We start from the raw sequence: 10,333 nt of genomic DNA, 5'->3' as shown, positions 1-10,333 counted from the left end.
AAACAAACAACTATTTTAATGGGGGAAAGTGTTTTTCCATTCACTTATAAATAGCTTTTACTGTATTGCACAATATGTGTGATCCATAAACGTCATATTTGTAGGTTTTATCTAAAATTTGAAATATGGAAGAACAACTAAAAAAAGAATTAAAAGTTGGAATTGCATTTTCGAACAGCTGTTGTCAAATTATATATTGCACTGTTTTATTTATTTCCTTTTGAACGAATTTTATGTGCATATATAATTCGCGGATTTTGGATCTGATACAATTTTGGCTCTTCCATTTTCTGTCTCCAGATGTCAGTCTAAAGAATATTCGTTGTTCTGTTCGGCTTGAAACAGTTGGGTTTTATTTCGCGTTCGACTAGTCCTAAGCATTATCTCTGAGACTATTTATTTGCCGAGTATGATATTCAAATGACTGTCTGGCTTATGCGAAAAACGTGCGAAGGAAATTGTGAATTTAAAGAGTGCAGTTTTTTTAAAAAAAAACTTTATATGAATAATCAATGATAAGCAAATTATTTATAAGCTTTTAAATGCCTTAGCAACAAATCCAAGCACGCATTTTTAGGGACCATCTTGGAATAAAGATTGATATGAGTTAAGACAAACTAGTTTTGACCAAAATGGAAATTGTATTTAATCAAATAAAAAAACTTGTTTCTTGTTAATGAAATTAAAAATATATGACGCACTTAAATTTAAAAATTTTCAATCATTGGGCAACTTTTCTTATCATCAGTATTTACATAAGCTGACTAAACAGGCCTAACTAGATCGTTTCACTTCTAAAGGATCTACCTCTGTTGTAACAAAACTATTCTTGTTTTATACTTATATTGTTTTGAGCGGCTTTTAAATTTTGAATGCCAGTAATGCTCTCCTCTGGATTAACCATGTAGTAGAAATGCTTGCAGCTCCCACCCTTTCATTCAATATTCCGTGTTTACTTTCTGATAAAAAATTCTAGAGGCACGCTCCTCCTCTGCCATGTCTCCAATCCCACACTTCTATTGCTTGTTCCAATGCTGTTTACCAACATTAAAAAGCACGGCTTACTTATAGAGACAACATGCCGGCAACACTGGAGGTCATATCCATAAGTCGGAAGTGCGGCGCACATAAAAGTCAAAAACTTAATTTCCAGCTGCTGTCATTTTAAAAACAATATCAGTTTTATGACTTTTGTCGATGACGCCGACGGCACAGATACATACGTACATGCTCTTATGCACCTACCAGGAAAAACTTTCGATATCCGTTGCCATATCCGCTTTTCAAGTACACGACAAACGGCCAGACAGACAGAGAGCAGAGAGGAGTGGGAGGGAGATAGAAAGAGAAAAGTATGCACGTTTTGTTGGCTTTGTGTAAACTTTCAGCTTAAAACAAATAAAATGCGCAGGAAAATGTATTTTATGTTGATGTTGTGCACTTTGTTTTTGTAGTGAAAATACACACACCTGCACACACACACACACACACACACACACACACACACACACACACACACGCAGGCACACAAGCACAGACACACTTTCAGGGGCACACGTGATGTTTGCCTTGCAACAAAATGCACTGAGCAGTCATTGGCGGCTTTGACTTTTTTGTTTTCTCTCCAGGTCTTTATTAAGTTGCCAACTGGCTCGCTTACCTTAAAAAGACATATACTTGTACCTATACATAAACGGGTACATGCATGTGTAGAGTGTGTGTGTGTGTGTGTGTGTGCTTATCAGCAACTATAAGATCTTTCTGTGGTTTCGTTTTGTTTGTCAGCTTTGTTTATTTGTGGAAAACGACTGCTGCTGCTGCTGTTACTGCTGTTGCTGCTGTTGCTGCGTTTGCACAAGTTGAGCAAACAAAGCCATTTAGTTGGCCACAGGAAGCTGAGGAGCAACAGTGACGGGCATGGTCAGGAAATTTGCTGTGCACACCCGCTCAAGAAATGCAAGCACCATCACTTGCTATGCTGCTATCTTGATGGCATTATTTGCCTGGCAACATACCTTCAGGCAGACCGTCTGCCAGGCCGACAGACAAACAAACTGAGCGACAGATGAGCGTACGTCAAGGTGATTCCCTTGAATGTTTTCAGATTTTCACTCCAGTTATCCAGTTTTCACTCCAGTTATCGAGAATATTATGTTCTGTATACAAATATGAATATATATTGGTAATATATGTAACATATTTTAAGCGCTAGTCTATGCTTCAATTATTTACTTCTGAGACTAAGCCATTTTTTCATTATAAGTTGCCAATTTTAAATTTTGTAATTCCTGATGAGTTTCTTAGGAAAATAGCCTTTACAGTAATGTTTATATTTTGATTCTTTTTCTTGACTTGGATTTATATGCTGGTAATTAATAATTAATTTAGCACAAGTTATGAATATTGTTATTATGGTAGACTTCCTTAAAATCTATTAGAAATCTATTCAAAAATAATTCCAATTATATATTTGCGTGCATTTAAAAAAAGTTATTCCTATAAAAGATAATAATATTCGGACGATTGTTTTCTTCTAACTGGCTGGCGTTTTCTAACCAAATCTGACAAGATACTGTAATATTTTTTGATACTGTACTGTTTTCGTGTTTAGATGCCAGTCTCGTAAAAAATTACTGTGATAGAAAAGCGTTCGTCAAAATGGGACTTAGGCAATAAAATACATATTCACAAATGCATGAAAATAACAGATATCCTAGCAGAAAATATAAATAATTAAAAGAGGTAGTTATATTTTAAGTACATATCTTGTTTTTTAACGTTTGAGCATGTTGAGACGCAAGAACCAGCGGAACACGATGGATCCCATACAAAACTATACTTTGCATCCCAAGGTTGCTCCTGGATGTAAAATTTAATATTATAGGAACATTTACATTAATGTAGAGTGAAAACTCTCTTGGCCGGACACTCGCGGTTGCTCAATTTTTGTCCGCTTAAGGGGATACTTAAATACTTTATACACCGATCGAATGTTTTAATGTTTCGAATGTGTCCGCCAAAGAGTGTCCGGATAAAAGAGGTGCCCATTAAGGGAGATTTCACTGTATGTAAATTAGCATAGCCAGACATTTTTAGATACATTTTCTCACCTTTTGTGATTAATCATTTATCGGCCCATTTGTTAATTATGCTTGTGTTTTATGAAAATTGTTGCATCATCTAGCTTAAGCATTATTTATTAAAATTGTAATTGCACGAGTAATAAAGTAGGCTTCCCCCTAATACAGTTCGCAGATAAATGGTATTTGAATACTTTGTACACCCTGACGAGAAACAAGCATTCTTCAAATACTGGGAAACATGGCTTCATTCACTCAGTGGCTGCGTTTTATTTATTTATTTTGCTATACAAATGACAACGATGCTTTACGCTGCCAATCCAAGTAACATACAACTGACATGATAAACAGGCAGAAGCGTAGAGCTTTATCCTCAGTTCTCACATCCCTAGTCCCTGTAGTGCTTAACTTGCATAAGGAGGAACCAGCCAGGCTAGGCCAGGCAGCAAGGACGACAGTCCGACTGGCTGTTTGGCAGGACAAGGAGTGACTGGCAGCTCTTCTGACAGCTCTTTTTCCTGTCTCGCTGTTTTGCACATTTATCCTGTTAGTGACACCTTCTTTGTGCCCGTCTATCTACTATGTATGTGTGTGTGTGTGTGTATGTGTGGTATTCCCCCCCATTCATCCTCTTCAATTGCATGTCACTGTTCGTTCGCTTTTCAATGTCGCAGTTCGTTGCTCTAATGTTGTCATCATATGGAATTCAAAGCAATCGCTTGCATGTCTATCGCATGCTACTCCACTTCCCCATTCCCCATTCCCCAATCCCCTTTCCACCTTTCAACCTTCTATCTTCATTGGCATTGCAAACGTGAAAATCAATTTTCTATTTTCTTCGCGCTGTTGTTTTTCTTTCTTCTCCCTCTCCCTCATTGTCAGCTGCAGGAGCACACGTGATTGAGTCTTATCTTTAGTTTTGTCACTTCAACTGTTGGTAGCTACTTTAAATGTCAGCAACAAACACACACAAGGGGGCCAGGAGGGCGGAGGGGCTCAACGGACGCACGTGGCAGGCAGTCAGCGTTTTTGCTTTCGCCTAGGGAGCCGCCATCCACCTCCACCACCACCACCGCCACCAGCACCACCACCACCAGCACCACCACCCTTGTCAAAGGCTTAGCGCGCTCGTGTATTGCAGCAGCACTTGCCACCTAGTCAGCTCTTAAGTGCAACACATGTTGGCACTTTGTTGGGATTTCGCTACAACAATGCTGGTGGCGCTTGTTTCAACATTTTTAGAGCAAAGCCAACGCCAATGCGTGCAAATAAGTGCCGGCATTTATGGGCTTTGAATATAGTCGCTCTATATCAACAAATATATATTGAAGTCTCTCGCCACTTCCCTAAAATAAATAGGACTTTTTCGTAATATTTAAAGCACATGTAAATTTTGTTTTGCTCAGCTGCACTTTTTTGTATATATATATATATACAAGTATATACCTATTTTAATAAAAAATGAAATACTCATACAGGCTAAAGATTTTTGTCGTGATAAATAACTTTTACTAGAGAAACTTTTCCATAAACTTTAAAGTTTAAGCACATGAATAATAGATTTCGATGGACATAGCTTGTGTTTAGTTGTGTTTTGTATGTGAATGCGTTTCCGACAAAATTGAAATGTAATTAAGAATTGTTTAATTAATTAACTTGTATTAGTTGCTATATTTTAAAGAGTATGTATACAAAGCTAAAGCAGAACCAGTACAACCTTGTACTAGTAAGTGTAAGCATCAAAGATAGATACAAGAAAAAAGAATGCTTGGTAGACCCCATATAATCAGGAAATCAATATTGGTATATTGCCCCTATAAACACTGGGAATTTTTGATGGTAACTACAAGAAGAATTGGGTTTAACATGTAAAATAATCCATATAAGCCATATCCTAATTATTTGCCTTATAACTTTTCGTTTATTCCACTATAGCAGAAGAATATTATATTAAAAATTTAAAATATGTAAACATACATAAATTGCCATGAAGAATCTAGGAAACAAAATGGTTAATTTGGTGTCATTTTCGAACTAACAATAAATTTGATTTGCGTGGACTGCAGACAAATGCAAAATATGATAACATAGCTATCCTTCTGGCCTTCTTGGCCATGCAGCTTTCATTCTTCATCAGAATTTGGTCCTCAAAGTCTCCATATTTTGAACTTTTCCAGAATTTGCATGAATGGGTATTTGACAATTTTGATTACCTATGTCGGATTTCATTAATAACCACAATATTAGATGCTTCGGAAAATCGCCTATACAGATATAAGTAAGGATGCAATAATTATTCCTTTTAATGCTCCAAAAATGAACATTTCCTTCATTCAACGCAAAGAGTTTTGAGAAGCAACTTAGAAAAGCTGTTCCGATCTATGTTTCTTATACTCAGCAAGAACTAACAAGTCATGGCTAGATTGGCGCAATATCTTTACCGTGGAAAGTATTTCGTTCATTTCAATAAGACCTTTCCGTTGCAGATGCAACCATCTTCATCAAAATATTAGTTCTACAAAAGTCTTTTAGTCGCTGTGATAACAAAATTCTGCCAAATGCTCGTTGTCAGCCTAAAACAACAAGCCATCCAATCCCAGCCATTTAAACTCACCCCATGCTCCTCATACTCACTTAAAAAATGTCCTCCCGGAAGAAATCACTTTTAAACAATTTGTACGAAAAATATTTGTCAAAGCGTCACGAGCAACTCGAAGTGAAATCACAAGCACCGCAAAGTTTATTTAACGCGATGAGCGGACACGTCGCTAGGTAGCCGGGAGAGCCAGGACAATCAGGATGGCGGCCAAGCAAGCGACCCCTCCGACCAACAACTTAAATAACTTTGCCCCTAACGCAATTTTTATGCATCCTCCTCCTCGACAGCGAGGACAATTTCAACATGGGACACATTAGCGCTGGCGCGGGAGGCTCACTGAACTGTAGCATCAGCGTTGGACTAACGACCCGTGTGCCCCGCTGGGAGGAGGGGCCTGGGAGCGCCTCACGCACATTACGCTTTAAATTTATGTGATTAATAAATTTCCATAATTTTACGCGAGTGACGCTGCAGACCAAAAAAATATTTAAATGCCTGCTAGGCAAATAAAGCATGGGGGAACCCACAGAAATGCGCAGTGAGGGGACGCCGAGGAAGTGAACAGGAATTGGGCCAAGGCAACATCATTTTGGCTGTCAGCGTTTTTTTTCTTCTTCTTCTTCTTATCGTCCTCCTCTTCTTCTTGTTTTTTGCTTACCTATTCTTGACTATTATTTTGGTTTCGTGTTGAAAAGGCGGAAGGCGGAAATCTTTCTGCCTCTGAGCGTTGCTGTGATTTTTGGCAAGAAGATTGAAATTAAAGATTACTCACACTTTACATTTTATATTTGGAGCAGAAAGTATTCTGACCAGTTCAAGATATGTAGGCCTGTTCCAAAACAACACAACTGCGAGGTATTTATATAATATATATTTTATTTGGAGAAAAAAAAACATGTTTCCATGCCTGTTATTTAAAAAACATGACAATAGTTGGGATAATAAAAATATGTTAAGGTCTATATGCTAATATCTCAGCCAAAAAACTAACAAAATGATTGGGGATTTCTGCTAATAAGTGAAAATGAGTTTAAAATCGCCGCCGAAAATAATCCTTAGTATTAACTTCAAAGTTTCTTAATTCTGAGAAAGCAGTGTTTTTACTTCGAATTCGTAGTGAAATAATCAATCGGAAACTTAGTATTGTAGAAAATATTTTAGATGGTCTTTTATTTTTTACACTCTTAAACAACCAAGGAATGTAGTAGCCAGAGCAGTATATTGCTAAATTTGCGCGCCTTCTTAAAATAATTTTCTTTAAAAATTTATAAAATTGAATTCTTTTATGGTCTGTTAATTTAATTCGAAAGACACAATAGTTCTTACTTTCTTAGTGGATGCCATGAAAGGACCGATAATATTCTGCAGCTCTCGTAAAACAAGAAATTAATAAATCATTCAATATCGAGACTTGCATTGCCCATTATATCTATAGTTGATCTTAACCTTGTACTTCGTTGTATATTATAAGCAAATAAATAGTATTTTTTAATTGTCCAACGACTTCTGCTACCTACTGTAAATTGAATTTTAAGATTGCTGCGCCCAAGTCTGCACATTTGGCCCGCAAAGTTAAGAAAATGCTTGCACATTTTTCTAGATTTCTGCGCTAGATGTTTAATTTGAATAAATTTGTGAGCTTCGGCGCAAACCCGAAAACAAATTAATAAAAATTAGCTGGGAAAAGGGAAATTTAGCGCGTACAAAAAATTGGGTCAGCTTAGGGAGCAACTGGAATGGGAAGGGTGCGAGCGAGTGCGGAGCACTACTCTGCCAAATTTATGACAGTTCGCGCTCGATGCATAAATCCTGGCAATTGTGCACGATTTTTAATGCTAGTTAAATCGACTGAAAATGACAGTTTAATGATTGACATGCGTCGCAGTTGCCGCAGTGGTTGCTGTTGTTATTGTTGTTGTTGTCAGTCGGTCGTTCAGTCTTTCACAGTCCCTTGGGCAGTTGTGGGTTCACAGCAGCGGGTTCAATGAATGTCAACCGACGCAGTGTCTCACTGACTCTCTGTCTGTCTGTCTGTCTGTCTCTCCGTCTATATGTCCTATCTGTCTGTTTGAATGACGAATACACTCGTTTAAGCGCATACGCCGGAATGAGCCAGTTTTGTGGAGCGTAACGAAGCGCTTGGCAGTTCCGCAGAGGGGGGTGCCGCAAACGGGGTAGTTGTTGTTGTTTTCAGTAGTCCGCAGTCCGTTTTCAGTGTTATGTACTGTTATAGTAGAGCAGCAGCAGCCGCATACGCCCACTTGTCATTGCCACAAAGCAACGGCAACAGCAACAGCAACAGCAACGGGAACGGCAGCCATCAGCAACATCAACGTCATGTTTATGACAGGCCGATGGTGGGGTGAAGCCGTGAAGGCGCATAGGATTAGCGCGCTGCCTGGATGCTCTCTGCTTGGCTTGCCTGACTATCCATTTGGAACATGCGAGTATTCGTACTTACTTAACCCTCCTCTGCCCCAAATACGTATGCAAAATGCGTAAAATGCGCGCAAGCATGTGAGTGAAGTGCAGTTCCTCCCCCCACTGTTACCATTCCTTTTCTTTACCATCATCATCATCATCAGCGGCATTATCATCATTTGAATGCGCTTGTCAATCAGCGCGTATGTAAAATGTTCAATTTCGGTTTGGCAGAATGCAAGTCAAGTGGCTGGCGGCATAAATCATGCGTGCACGGCTCTGACCGATGCCGATGCTGATTCTGATGATGATGATGACGACGACCTCCCACCAGATACAAAAGAGCGTGCCGACGACCACACTTGAAGTCATTGAAGGCATTGCATTCCCAATTGCTGCCCCAATGTCGGGAAATGAAGCTACTCCCCCGCTTCAATCATGACTGCCTCCGATCTCCATTGCTGATAACAGCAAGAGGCAGTCGCATTCCAACTGATGGACCAGCGACTTACTTCTCTCGACATCATCGTCGTCTGCCTTGATATTTTCAATTGTAACTTCTGCCCGGCACAGTGGTTGTTGCCGTTGTTGTTGGCATAGTTGCTCATCCGTCATGGCATGAAAATGACAAAAACGCACTTGAGACAAATTGTGAATTTATTTAAGCATCTTTTTCAAGTGCGCTTAACACAATTTGTTTGCTCTGCCATTAGGCGGTCCGTGGCTTGGGGGTCTTCAGCCGGCAATTGAAGTTGTAGAAAATTATTATTAGTTGCCGCATCAAGGCTGCGGGAGGGGGGCGGCCAGATTGAGGTGTGCAGTGGGGTCGACTGGCGTGCAAGTGTTGACGCTGTCACTTGCAGCCTTCGCTCCTAAGCCCCATCCGCCCGGGGTCGTTGCTGATAGTCGGCAGCTGTTTTATGGAGGCGTCGTCGCCATCATGATTCCCGTAGATGATGATTAATTATGCACTCGAAGTGTGCGTGTTTGATTGTGCAATGGAGAAATGAGCGTAGTTAGCATGTGAATTCTTCCAAGACACAAATAAGAGAGTGGAATAAAATGACAAACGATGTGTACATAGTATGTGAGAAATCAAGCTGCTCAAAATGTCTATTGCAGTTGGATGGGGAACATGTTTAGCCTCAGAATTTTCGTTTCAAAAATGTATATACAAGTAATTTGCTTTATTAAATACAATCAAGAGCCTCTTAAGTCACCAACCAAGTCACCCCCAAATTTGAAGGCAAAACTGAGGAGTTAGTCATCGAGGTCACCATCTTCTTTGAGTCGGCAATGTACTTCCCTACTTTGAGGAGTGTTTTTAGCTGGGAAAAGGGAAAAAGGGAAAATAGCGCATACAAAAAATTGGTTCAGTTTAGAGAGCAACTGGAATGGGAATTTTAAAAAAATTTGATATACCTTGATAGTTGAAGCAAGACCCATATTGATAGCTTTACGACACAAAAATATGATTCCAAGCGACACATACTTCAACATAGGGTCATAATCTGAAATTTTAGTTCGCTTGGCCCAAAATTTGAAAATAGGTCCTTTTATTCCCTTCCATACTTGAAAATATTCCATTTGATTTGATTTGAATATACAAATTTAAAAGATGCATAATCAAACAATTTTTTTTTCCTTTTTCGTAAGATATGCTATAGGATAGAATTATTTTATTTAAAGGCAACATATAGAATAATAACAACAATTGCTAGCTTAGAAATCAGAATGTCCTCTAAATAGAACAGTATTTGTTAGCATTGAACGTTCTATTATTAATAAAAAAAATCGAGCTTATTTATGTTTTTTAATTGCTTTAATTTTGTAGCTAAGAAGTCGCTAGTAGCCTTCCAAAATTTCAATATCGTACATAGAAAAAAATTAATCAAAATTGCTGAATTACTATAACTAATAAGACGATAATTTTCTTCCTTTTATTAATTTAATCTTCTCATTCAAAGACGAAACGTTTTATGGATATAAATATAAGCTACCACTTCGAAATTATATTATCATTATATTCAAGTAAGGCTAAAATGTAAACTAGGAAAGGAAAGCGAAGTTCCAGGAGTTTACTTCGAATAAGAAATATAATGATTTTGCTGTATTTAACGGACTTCAAAATCGGAGGAGGTTATCAACTCGTCTGTATTTCTTGTACCTTGGCATATTCGGCTGGGTAGACCGATTTTGATAATTCTTTTTCCACTTGAAAGCTGCTGAAAAT

This window comes from Scaptodrosophila lebanonensis, unplaced genomic scaffold (genome assembly GCF_003285725.1).
Source record: "Scaptodrosophila lebanonensis strain 11010-0011.00,11010-0021.00 unplaced genomic scaffold, SlebRS2 tig00001415-arrow-pilon, whole genome shotgun sequence".
NCBI classification, from domain to species: domain Eukaryota; kingdom Metazoa; phylum Arthropoda; class Insecta; order Diptera; family Drosophilidae; genus Scaptodrosophila; species Scaptodrosophila lebanonensis.
This window is presented reverse-complemented; position numbering follows the sequence as displayed.